This window comes from Eptatretus burgeri, chromosome 4, assembly GCF_056783735.1.
Source record: "Eptatretus burgeri isolate ZD-2024b chromosome 4, Ebu_testis_v1, whole genome shotgun sequence".
In the NCBI taxonomy this organism is placed as follows: Eukaryota; Metazoa; Chordata; class Myxini; order Myxiniformes; family Myxinidae; genus Eptatretus; species Eptatretus burgeri.
Window position 1 is genome coordinate 15,487,130 of NC_140964.1, and position 13,131 is coordinate 15,500,260.

The following is a 13,131-nucleotide window of genomic DNA, read 5'->3' on the forward strand; positions in this document are numbered from 1 at the left end:
GGAAGAAGTCCTTTCATTCAGAATTCTGTATCTCACTATCTGCTATGATCTTTCCTGGGAAAGCCACATTTCCAAACTGAACTCCAAAGCCAGTCGCCGACTGGGAATCCTCCATCGTGCAAAGGTCTTCCCTGGCCCACCTGTGCCCCTGACTACATACAAAGCTTTCGTCCACAGCCTGATGGAGTTCTCCTCTGCCCTCTGTGCTGGCTCTCCTGCCTCTCACCTTTCTCGGTTTCACGTTGTGGAAACCAAGGCATTTAGGATCATTGGTATCGGCCACGCTGCGGCTGAGTCTTTGGGCCTCTCACTCTCTCACCGCAGCAGGTCGGTGGTCTTTCTGTTTCCTACCGTCTCCTCTCTGGTCTTGCCCCCCCTCCCCCCTTGTCCTGTCTGCGATATGTCCCCAGCACATTTCCGCAGGGTGCTCAAGATCCGCAGGGCAACCCCCTTCTGGTAAAACTAATAAAATCATGAATCACTGCTCACCTTCAGTCTTTCATCCCTCTTTTTCCACACCTTTGGAATAAACTTCAACACTCTCTACAATCCCATTCTACACTCCAAGCCTTCAAAACAGCTGTTCATCACCACCTCTTATCTTCCCCCATCCAAAACCATGATCTTTTCTACCCCTGTTAATCCACCCCAAACCCACCTCCTTCAAATTCCTTGCTTTCCTTCCAGAAAGTCCCTGTAGTGTCCATCTTGCATACCTGTGTTCCCCGCCCCATCCCTCTCCCTTCCACGGATCTCCTCATGTCTGTTCCCCACTGGGCTTTTTCCTTCCCACTCCTCTTGGCTTGAGAAAGCTTGAGGACCGCAGGCGAAACGTCGCCTGAGGAGGACTCTCTTTCCTGTTTGCAAAAAGATTTAGCATATTCGGACTTTGTTCGATCAATTGGTTGGCTTTGCTGTGCAATTGAACGATGTATTGTCCCAACTGCATCAATTTTATATCAAATTTTCGATACATTTATATATATATATATATATATATATATATATATATATATATATATATATATATATATATATATATATATATATATATATATATATATATATATATATATATATATATATATATATATATTGAGACGCACCTGTTTGTTATTAAACCTGGTGTTGGCGGAGTGGTTAGGGTGGTGGCTTGGGATCCCATGGTCCTAAGTTCAAGCCCTGTTGGCCACTGAATGAATATACACCAAGAGGTTGACTCAGCCTGTCATCCTTCCGAGGTCGGCAAAATGAGCAACAGTGTACTGGTGAGGGGGACACTGCATCAGCGGCATAGCCGCATCCCAACCAATGATGCAACCAGCAGCGAGAGAGACAGAGGGAGAGAGAGAGAGAGACAGAGAGAGACACACATCATGCCCACAGCAGTTAAAGAAATTAAATTTATTCATAAAAATAAGGACTTTATTCACAAAGGAGTTGCTGTTTAATGTAGAACAACCTTGGAGACATCGCAAAGTATAATCGCTCATGAAATAAACATTGCAGATAATCTGCCATGTTGCTTGCTTCTCTGTGCACGCGTCACGTGGTACATTGGTTCGTGGTCCTCATACACATTATAACTTTATTTTAAAACATCTGTTTTTCACCAGATTTGTGTTGATTCCTTGAAGAGCATCTCGCCAAACCTCTGAAAATATAGACGCAGATCTGGCAGACAACTTGGATAAGTAGTTAAGTAGTCCCCCTGGTCGGTTTGGTTGAGATTGGATAAGTCATGATAATGATAAGTATTGCAGACAGACAGACACCAAACTGCATATTTTAGTATGGTGCTGTACAGGGCAGATCCAGGGGGGGGGGGGTGGAGGGGGGGGCATGCCCAGCGCATGACCTCCCTTCCCCCCCTCAAAAGCAATCATTTTTTTCACATGTAATGGGCTGTATTTCACCGAAGATGCTGTCTCGGCATATGGGAAAGGAAATTGTCTTGTCCAGTGAATTTTTCGAAAAATTTCCACTGTAAAAACTAAATATATAATTAGATAAGCTGACATAATATTGCATGGAGTTTCAAATTTTTTTAATGTAAAATCTGCAACGATTACTTTTCAGAAAATGCTTCTAATTATGTTTAATACGTTCTTGACATGGATTAATACATTGTGCCAAAAATCAGGGTCTGTTAGGAACTCGACGTTGTTGACAAAGATGGATTTCAATGAGATATCTTTCAGTAAAGTTTCTGCTTTCGTCATTTTTTATTCCCAATTGAACAACAACAACAACAACAGAACGATGTAGTTCAAAAAGGGGGAAAATTCAAATCGGTATTCACAGTTTTTTTTCAAAAACACAGCAGAAAAACAGGTAAGAAATTGTTAAACCGTTACAATTTGACTTTGTAACTCCAGTAACTGGTAGAGCCTTGTCAGTGTACTGAGATTTTCTAATGATAATTATGATTGTCGTGTTGTTGGTAATATCTTTTGTTGGTTTGGTTCTTTAATGCATCGTGATTGTGAACTATCCATTGAAGAAAGAGAGCACACTGTGTGTTCCAACCTAATTTAACCACTGCTTCATATACAAGAGATCCCGAGTTCTTATCACGTCCTAACAACATTTAATTATTTATTTTTCATCAAAATCTGTACATTAAGGGGCTGGCACACCTTGATCTTTTAGCCAGCGTATGGCAAGGTCTCAAAATGTATGTAAAACGCTGGCGTATGCTGAACTATTGATGTTTTTTTTTTAAGTTTTGGGCGTATAGTAACGTGTTGGACGTATGCATAATGTATTAGTAACGTACACAGAACATTTTAATCACATATAGATAACTTATACTAACGAATGCTGAGCGTGTTGTCGGTGTTCACAACCTATGCCCAACGTTAGTTTAACTTGTGCATAACGCATGGCAGCGTATCGCCGATGATCACGTGGCGTAGGCTATTCATAGGCTGCGGCTCGACGATTCAAATCATAACCGCACTAGACATCGAAGTGTGAAGCCGCTGTCACACCTTGACGTTTTAGCCAGCGTATGCCGATGTATGAAAAATTTGCTGAACCAAGCTGGCACACGTCGAATACGTTATGGGTAAGTTTTGTATACGTTAAGAGCACGCTGGCATACGTCGTAGTATGCTGGCATACGTCATTGTATGCCGAGTACGTCGAGAAGTTTTCAGCATGTTGAAAATTTATCGACGTACTCGACGTATGACACATTCTGCATACGCTGGCATAAGTTGTAGGCACGCTATGTGATCGTTGATGTACGTCGACACACGTTACTTGTACGTTACTCATAAGTCGAAACGCGTCAAGGTAATGGTTAGCGTCAGTGTTCCAGACTCCCTGGTTTTTTTTTTCTTCGCTATGACGGTTATGATTTAAATCGTTGAGCGGCAGCCTTTTAATTATATTATATTATAGCCGCACTAGAAATCGAAGTGTCAACATCACCGTCATACCGAAAAAAAAAAAATTGAGAAAAAAAACAAAAAATAACAGGGAGTATGGAACACTGACGCTAACCATTACCTTAACGTGTTTTGACTTATGAGCAACGTATGTCGACGTGTGTCAACGATCGCATAACGTGCCTACAACACGTTACTCATAGGTTAGAAATAAGTTTTGGGTACGCTAAACATTACCTCGACGTGTTTCAACTTTTGAGTAACTTACAAGTAACGTGTGTCAACGATCGTGTAACGTGCCTACAACACGTTACTCATAGGTTAGAAATAAATTTCGGGTACGCTAAACATTACCTCGACGTGTTTCAACTTTTGAGTAACTTACAAGTAATGTGTGTCAACGATCGTGTAACGTGCCTGCAACTTATGGCCAGTGTTATGCAGAACGTGTGAGTCATACGCTTGCATACGTCGGGAAATTTCAAGCATGGAAAATTTGTCTAACAGCTCGGCGTACGACGACGTATGCCAGCGTACTACGACGTATATCAGTGTACTACGACGTATACCAGCGTGCTTCAGCGTGCTCTTAACGTATACAAAACTTACCCATAACGTATTCGATGTGTGCCAGCGTTTTAGACAAATTTTTCATACGTCGGCATACGCTGGCTAAATCGTCAAGGTGTGACGGCCTTTACAAAGGATGCCCCTTTTGAAAAAAATAAAAATAAAAACATGTTTAAAAAGATCGGAGATTTAAACAGAACTTGAGACATGTACTTTAATCCCATGGCTAAAGTACACAGTCCAACAAGACTGTTCCATGAGCATACACACGCACCTAAGCCCGAAGGCTGAAGTACATGGTCAATAAAGCGCGCGCACGCGCACACACACACGCACACACACACACACACGCACGCACACACACACACACACACACACACACACACACACACACACACACACACACACACACACACACACACATATCCTAATCCGGAAGAGTCAGAATGGATGATCGTACAACTGGACCACTCGTCAATAGGAGTAGGTCCCAATGAGTGAGGAGCAGAATCGCCTTCCTGAAGTGAACTGGTCAATCCCAAGAAGATATTAAGTCGAGATCAGACCCCATCACTGGAATGGCTTCCAGGAAGCAAGTGCCACAGGAGCTATTGATGCATGTGTCCTGACCAACAGGAAATGCCTGCCACACATTAAGCTCTCTGTGGTGTACAAAACAGTTCTGGGAGCAGCCAGGAACAATTTAGATTTTAGAAAGATTCTTCTGCCTAAATCGTTGCATAGGCTTGGCCTATTAGGCAGATGCTCTGTTCATTCCTCTATTCATCCCTATTCCCTGATGCTTAGGCTAAACATGTACAATGGAAATAACTATTGCTAAGCTATGCAATCATAACCCCTAGAAGCCATTTCTGCAACACAACCCACACCTTCCTCCTTTAGACTTTCCAAAGTCTGCTCTCAGAGGTGGAAGCAACATTTGGGTCTAACTCCACTTACTGCACAAACAACTCTCCATCCTGGTCCACGCTTGCATACAACAATCAAAACGTTAATCTCTTGTCTCGTGTATTGATCTGCTATCCCTACACATGCTCTCAATACTGCATATACTTATACTCTATATCGGCAATTATTTTTACGATATACAGTGTGGTTGGGAGGGGTGAGTTTGCCAGGAGGGGTATCTTCTTATTCTGCTCAACAAAGAGCTCACCAGTTCAGTTCTCCTCTGGAGCACCACATTTCTTAACACCATGCAGTGAACCCCTGCACCTTAAGTGTCCTTGGTGGCCTCATGGCCGATCTGCACACAACAGTATTCAGCAGTAGGCCTAATCAGTGGCTCATGTGGCCTGTGGTGAGTTTCTTGGCCCAAACACACAGCCCTGTGAAAAATGGCACAAATGAGTCTTCTTGGCCTTTACGGCCCAACAAGAAAACAAGGCATGACTCACAAGTGGCCTTGGCTGGATGGCCAGCAGCCAAACAGTTGGCGTCATGGCAGGCAAAAGGACCTGCAGCAGCAGATGGTGTTGCTGTCATCAGTAGTGGCAGCAGGAAGGACAGCTGGAGTTCGGGCCTAACCTATCCTATCCCTACCTGCTCTACTAATTCCTCCCTCCGATACCAAGCTCCTGACCTTCTAAGCTAAACTGTCACTCATGGGCTCATAATCCTTATATCTATCATCTGCTTGGAGGAAATCAAGGCACATGCAGTGACTAATAGGATGAGGTGGTGTTGACTTTCCTGGCTCACTGGCAGAGAGACTCGATGTGGGGCTTGCCTTCCCCTAAACTAACAATTTCAAATTTCCTCTCTGTGCCATTGCAGAATCTCATGACTGGGCAGTGAGGTCCTCTCTGCAGGATCACTTTACCTGCTCTCTGGCGCTGCACCCCCGAGCTATATGCCTGGTGTTGGCTTAATGGTTTGGGTAGTGTGTTTTAGATCCTAGGGTCCCGAGTTCAAATCCTGCTCCGCTGTTGAATTAATACCAGGTGGGGTTTACTCAGCCTGTCATCCTTCCGAGGTCAGCAAAATGAGTACTAGCTTGCTGGGATGATTGAGCCATTTGAGTATCCTCTGTTGGAGTAGTGACCTGTCCAGGTTTGTGCCCAATAGCCCAGGAGACTGCTTCGGCAGCACCGACATTCTGTGCAGAGTATGGTCCCAATGGATGGATGGACCCCCGAGCTGCTGGGGGCCACCTTGCAAGTTCCCTTGCTCTAACGAAATTCTGGGGAGCCCTCACTGGTTGCCTCTACAGGTGCACTCTCTGGCACGTAACACCTCGGGTTTCCTCTGGCTTCCAAGGCGTACCTCAACAAATTACCTGCCCCTCATGGCACCCAAGGCCTGCGTCAGACCAGTGCGCCCCCAGCACCCAGGGTGTCCTTCTCCTTGAGCTGTGACTCGCTCTCGAACCACACTTCCAGCCCTTCAACTCCATTTTTGAATCTTTTAAATTTCAACTTTGCTTCTCTCAGCACCAACACCGAACTGCATCCACATTCCAAAACAGCTGAATTCCAAAATCTATATTCCAAAATACCCTCTACCTACCCTATACTATCTCTTACATGGGAATTCATCTCCACAGAGGGATTGGGGGGAGGGGCAAGGGTGTGCTTCCCCTTCACATTCACACCCCCTTCACAACATGTCATACAATCATCAATTACTATAATTTTAGTCCGTGCACCTCACTCACATCACTCCCATCTCAATATCCATTCTTCCATTCATTCCTTATGGAGAAAGGCATGCTACTCTAAAAGTCCTCAAAATAAAATCTAACCATCTGCAATTTAAGGTTTTACCTCCAATTACCTTTTTCTTTACAATTTAAAACATCAATTTTAAGTCTTCCAAGTCCCTCTTTTCCTATGTATCTCTGTCAGCTTACCTATTTCCATCTCTGTGCTCGAATTTTATCCCTTCTGGCCCCTGTGGGATTCCATGGAGACCTGCAGCCTTGGTTTCCACATCCAGTGCTGCTGTACACTCTCCACGGGCTTTCCACGAGACCGACCCCTTCCTAACCGTCTCGGTGCCAATCCTTCCGCCAATGCTCATGGGCGACACTGTAGGAATTTGCCTCACATCTCCCCCTCTCCCTTTCCATCGGCCTTTTTGGGGACAAGGCTCTCCTCCCAGTTTACCCTATGCCCCCATCTTTGCCTACATAGTTTAAGGGGGGGGGGAAGCGATTTCATTAGCACAAGGGAGCCTCAACATCCTCACCACAAACAGGTACAGACAAGATAGCACCATCCAAGATGTCATTGAAAGCCTGGATCTTAGTTTTGACCCAGCAAACCCGTAATCCCAGCCGTTCTGACTCCTCATTCAGCGCCTCGAGGACCCCCAAAAGGATAACCAGAATCTCCGCAAAGATGACTGCATCATCTGTAAAATCAAGGTCAGAGATCTTGACATTCCCGAACGATGCACCGCAGCTTGATCTCTCCGACATCCTCCCCCGAATTCAGTCTATACAAGTGCTGAAAAGTGTGGGTGCCAGTACACACCCCTGACAAACTCCAGTAACAACTGGAAGTAAGTCAGAGATGGTATCACCACATCTCACAGCACAGGAGAGGAGAGGAGAGAGAGTGATGCCTCACCACATGTTGCAACACACTCCGGGGAGGAAGGGATACGAGGAGAGGGGTGGTAACGAGAGAAAGAGAAAGGAAGGTGGGAGAGAGAGGAGGGGAGAGAGATGGGGTGGGGGGGGATGAGACAGAGGAGGGGAGGAGGTGGAGGGGAGAGCAAACAAGTGGGTGATGAGAGTGATGCCTCACCACATGTTGCTATACACTCTGGGAGGGAGGGAGTGTGAGGAGAGAGATGGGGGGAGCGGTGAGGAGAGGGACGAGGAAGGGAGAGGGGGGAGCGGTGAGGAGAGCGATGAGGAAGGGAGAGAGGGGAGGGGGGGGGGAGAACATCTTTAACCCTTTAATGCCTGGCATATGTTACTTGCATTAATTCATGAAATGGGTCCTCTGCAACCCAAGTATCTCGTGCTTTGAAATGAAACAAACAATATTTGCACAAATATCGATCTATAATTCCAGCAGTGTGTGTCTGTGTGTGTGTCTGTGTCTGTGTCTATGTCTGTGTCTGTCTGTGTCTGTCTGTGTGTCTGTGTGTCTGTGTCTGTGTGTCTGTGACCGCTGTTTCTCGACAACCACTGGTCCAATCTAACAGAAACTTGCCAGATATATTGCTGGGGATCTGAGGATGTGCCTTTTCAAGGTTTGATATTAATCGGACAAGTGCTTCCCAAGTTATGGCCATTTATTTACCAAACCAATGACAAGACACGTTGTTGAGTGGGCGTGGCCGATGGGGAAGGGAAGCACAGCCGCGTTCCCCATTACGGGTTACAACGTACGGGCTTCCGGATAATGATGACTTCGTGTATTCTAATAACTTCTCGATTTCTTATGCGCATTTATAGATAAACACAATGCCCCAAGTTATGATCGTTTTCATATTAGACGGTGCATAAATTTATTGTTAGACGGTGCATATATTTTCATATTAGACGGTGCATAAGTTCATATTAGACGGTAACATCAGAGTGCTGGTATGCTCCGAACCAGGAAGTAAAATTTTTTTTCTCTCTCTTCTCTTCTCTTCTCTTTTTGTTTTTCCTTGCCACGACATTGCGAAAAGGTAAAATACGTTGGCGCTAATTGAATAATTGGGTATTAAAACTAAATTGCGAATACAGTGTAATCGTAACTGCGAATAATATGCGAACTTCCGGGCCACGCACGTGTGGGCACGCGAGAGCGAAGAAACGGCCTGTGTGGTTGTTGTTTGTTGCTCGCGGTTTGAATATTTATTTATAATTTTTTTTTTTTTTTTTTTTACGGGCACGTACTCGTATTTATAATTCTCAATTTAAAAAAAATAATCACACATGTCGAAATTTTTATCACAAAGCAATGTTTGTGGCATGAAGAAGAAAGGCAGAGAGGGCGTGGCATCAAGCAGCGAGTATATTCGCTGTGCACTACTACCGTAGTGATGCGACCGTGAATAGCCGAGGGCCACGGATGGGAAATATTACTCCAAAAAATTCCCTGCGAATCGTCGAAACCATAAGTGGTAAATCCGTGAATAGTGAGGGTTTACTGTAATGATCATACTGTACTTGATGACATGTACAGTATGATCAGATGACATGTCCAGATCATACTATACATGTCATCATGCACAGTTTGATTTGTGTACTCACTAAGACGATTCAGGACCAACAAGCCAACCCTGTTGTACGTGACAGTCATTTGCATAAAAACGATCCTTGGGGACCCATACATTTTTTGCTCACCTGGAACGTAGTTCCGGGGAGCTTATGGGATGGCACGTTGTCCATCCGTCCACAAACATTTTCAACTTCTCTGAAACTACACACATGAGTTTGTTGAAACTTGACCGCAACCTCCATCACTTATGATGCACTAAAGTTGGTTCATGACATTAAAAATTGGGGGTTATAGAGGTCTACAGGGGGGTTTCCTCCCCCCCTCAAAAAAATTGTGTTTCCTTTCTTCTCTGAAACCACAACCACAATTTCGATGAAACTTGACCGCAGCCTTCATCACCGGTGATGTACCAAAGTTTATTCATGGCATTAAAAAAATCAGGCCGAAAGGGTGTCTGTGGGGGGGTTGCCCCCCAAAATATGTATTTGCTTTCTTCTCCAAAACCACACACACACAATTCTGATGAAACGTGACCACAATCTTCATCGCACATGATGTCCTAAAGTTTGTTCACAACATTAAAATAATCAGGGTTTAAAGGGGGTGTATGGGGGTGGGGACTTGGTGGGCGTACTGCACAGTACACTGGACAAATTCAAGTATAGATGCTATACAGGGTGTTCAAAAAGTTTCAGGATATATAAGTATATTTAAACCAGTGGCATAATGGTTTGAGCATCACCCCCCTCCCCCCGCAGGGCAATTTTCTCTATGTATGTATGTGTACATCTAAAAAATCATAGAAAAAAAAAAACCGACAAGAAGATATTGAGGAGAAACTGACTTCAAACGAGGAAATTTGGCCATTTGGCCCAATATTGCCATTGTATGCTCCCAGGTTAATTTTTGCTACAGCTTTCAACATCAATCTTGATAGTTTACTCAAGTCTAAATAACCTGACCGGATACTCAACCAGTGTGACCACTCCTTGGCTTTTTCACAAGATCTTGGCTATTCGTTGTTCACCTTGGCGTCTTGGTTTTCTCGAGGTTTTCTTGGCGTATAGGTTTTCTATTATCATCGCTTTTCCGAAACCTTGTGAAGTCTTGGCTTCTTTTTTCATTGGCTCACCTTGGCATTTATGAAAATGAGGAGTGGTCACACTTAACTGTACTCAACTTGTTGGAGAAGATACACAACACTTTCTGTGTCTTCGAATAATGTGAATATCTCAGTCCGATAACTTTTTGAACGTCCAACGTATATACAGGTGTGTACCTTGTATATTTATCCGATATGAGTCGGATCCACATTCCTTCAAACACAGATTTTACCCTGAAAGTAACCTTTACCGTATGGCAATGATCGTGTCTTGTAATTGAAAGCGATCAAGGAGTCGTCATTAAACATTTCTTCGGGGGAGGAAGACCTTCTCCTACCGCGCGGGTCAGTTATCATCGGAGAAAAAGAAAATTCTCATTAGGGCGCAGCAGCGGAAAATCCTGAACATCGTCCTAATATTTTCACTCCAGCGTGGTGGTAATGCGTAATTTTTGAGTCAAATCTGCATGTTGCTATTAGGATCGCTTAGTCTTTCTGCTTTATACGCTGAAGTTTTTTTTTTTAACTGCACTGGGTTTGGGACATAAAAGTGACAGCGAAGTAGTTCTTTTGAAAGTAATATAATGCGGTAATAAAGGGGCTATCTTTACGGGCAATCTGGCAGTTTGCCTGGCCCGGCTGCCGCCAGCGATGCGACCTTTGAGGCGAAGCCCAGCCTAAACAGGCTCGATATCATGCGCCATCTCCTATATACGCCTGCTTAGCACAGACACTAATGGCGCGTACACCATCAAAGGCATTTGGTCCGAGCTGAAAATGGCTCTGAGATACGATTGTACGAGAGAAGGTACAAAAGTTTGGTGATCAGCTTGGTTTTACGCGTGATCCCTATTTACAAACTGCACAGGATATGAAAGGAGCTTTTGGCTGAAACCATTTCGGAAACGCTTTCATCTATGAAAAAGCAATCACGTCGACGGGTCTTGAAAGGTCCACCCTCTGAATGAAGGAATCTTCATGGAAGAGGACAATGATAGATGCTAATTAACTTCCACAGCCCTTATTTTTGATCAGTCTTACTTTGCCATCTTCAGGAGGTATTTTTTTTTTTGGAGGGGACAACGAATATCCTCTATCTCAAAATGGACTCTTTATCCTAGATCCAACCTGCCATGTTCTACACGGGTTAACAAGCATGGGGTGTTCACAAGACTCTGGCAACGAGATACCCACGATAGATATTCATCTATTACTGACCCTGGTTGTGCCTTGTAGTCAGAAGGGAAGTTCAGGTTTATTGATGTTGTGATGAGATCAATGTCTTATGTGAATATGTGTGGCCTGAAGAAGACGAAATTGAATGGTGTGGAGATATCGAAGCTGAGGTTGTTTTAATTGTTGATGTGTTGCAGGAGTGCTGCGAGGCGAACGAACGATACCTTTGGTAAGTGTGCCATGTTGTGAACCGCCATTGTAACTGATGTCGTGAAATCCTGTTGCACGTGATAAAGCGAAAGGCGGTTGTGAATGGGAAAACGGAAAACAGGGTTTTCCAGGTGAAGGCCAACTCTTTGGAGTGTTTGTCCTTCGACATTATTTGTCATGGCAAATTGTGGTTGAATTGAGAACCGGCGATGACACCGCTGTAATTGTATTGTCTTAATTACTGGAAACAACTGAGAGATTATGAAACTAAACACCACAAGCGACTTGTCAAAATAAACTATGAAGAAGACACTCACCAAATTGGAAGAGCACTTGGGTAGAGCACATATACCTCCACCAAGCTGATCAGTTTATGTTTTGTATCCCACTGATAGCCCGAATCTGGATTCGAACCTGAACTATAATTTTATCAGCTTGTTCTTGTTACCTAACCAACTCATCCACCAAGTTTCGTCCGAATCCGTCCACAACTTTGAAAGATGTCGTGCGATACTGTACGTCGTTTTAGTCCGATCACTCAATGGTGAAGAATCACTTGAACAAAATCTCTGATCCTGATCTTCACCAAAATCGAATCAATTCCTCTGTTACATACCCAATCTGTCCACAACCTTTTGAGATATCCTGTTCACAAACAAACAGACAAACAGACAGATAGGGGTGAAAACATAACCTCCATCCAACTTCGGTGGCGGAGGTGATAAAGGCACAATCCATCCATCCATCCATTGGGACCATACTCTATGCAGAGCGTTGTTGCTGCCTAAGCAGTCTCCTTGTCTATTGGGCACAATCCTGGATGGGTCGCCACTCCGACGCAGGATACCAGCAAGGTGGCACTCATTTTGCCGACTTCGGAAGGGTGACAGGCAGAGTAAACCCCACCTGGTATTAATTCAACAGCCGAGTGGGATTTGAACTTGGGATCCAAGAAAGGCACAATATACAGTTAAAAGTGATGTTTTTTCATCAGAATATTTGTGAAAGTTATGCGCTCAGGAATTTGTTTACTTGCGTAAAGCTTTTACACGTAAAGATGTTGTTGGCGTAGTGGTTCGGGTAGCAGCATGGGATCCAAAAGGTCCTGAGTTCAAGCCCCGTTGGCCGCTTGATTTAATACACACCAGGAGGTTGACTCAGCCTGTCATCCTTCTGAGGTCGGCAAAGTGAGTACCAGTGTACTGGGCCCGGTGTATGCCCCATTTAAAATAGGTGTACCATATCCCTGTGTCGTAAGAGGCGACCAGGGTTGCGTCAGGAAGGGCATCCGGTGTAAAACCTGTGCCAAATCATTATGCGGATCATAATGGATGATCCGCTGTGGCAACCCTGAACGGGAGCAGCCGGAAGAAGAAGAAGATATAAATATATGTTTGTATGTAATATATACACATGTATATATATATATATATATATATATATATATATATATATATATATATATATATATATATATATATATATATATATA

At 44.0% G+C, this 13,131-nt stretch overlaps 1 protein-coding gene across 1 annotated transcript in view; it reads left to right on the forward strand.

Moving 5' to 3' along the window:
* The window catches only part of LOC147027525 (uncharacterized), a 73,032-nt gene that overhangs the window by 40,295 nt on the left and 19,606 nt on the right, over nt 1-13,131 (forward strand). The window contains exon 4 of the transcript XR_015057079.1: nt 11,627-11,658. The gene's annotated coding sequence lies outside the window, so the exon portion shown is untranslated. The remainder of the gene's footprint in view (nt 1-11,626; nt 11,659-13,131) is intronic.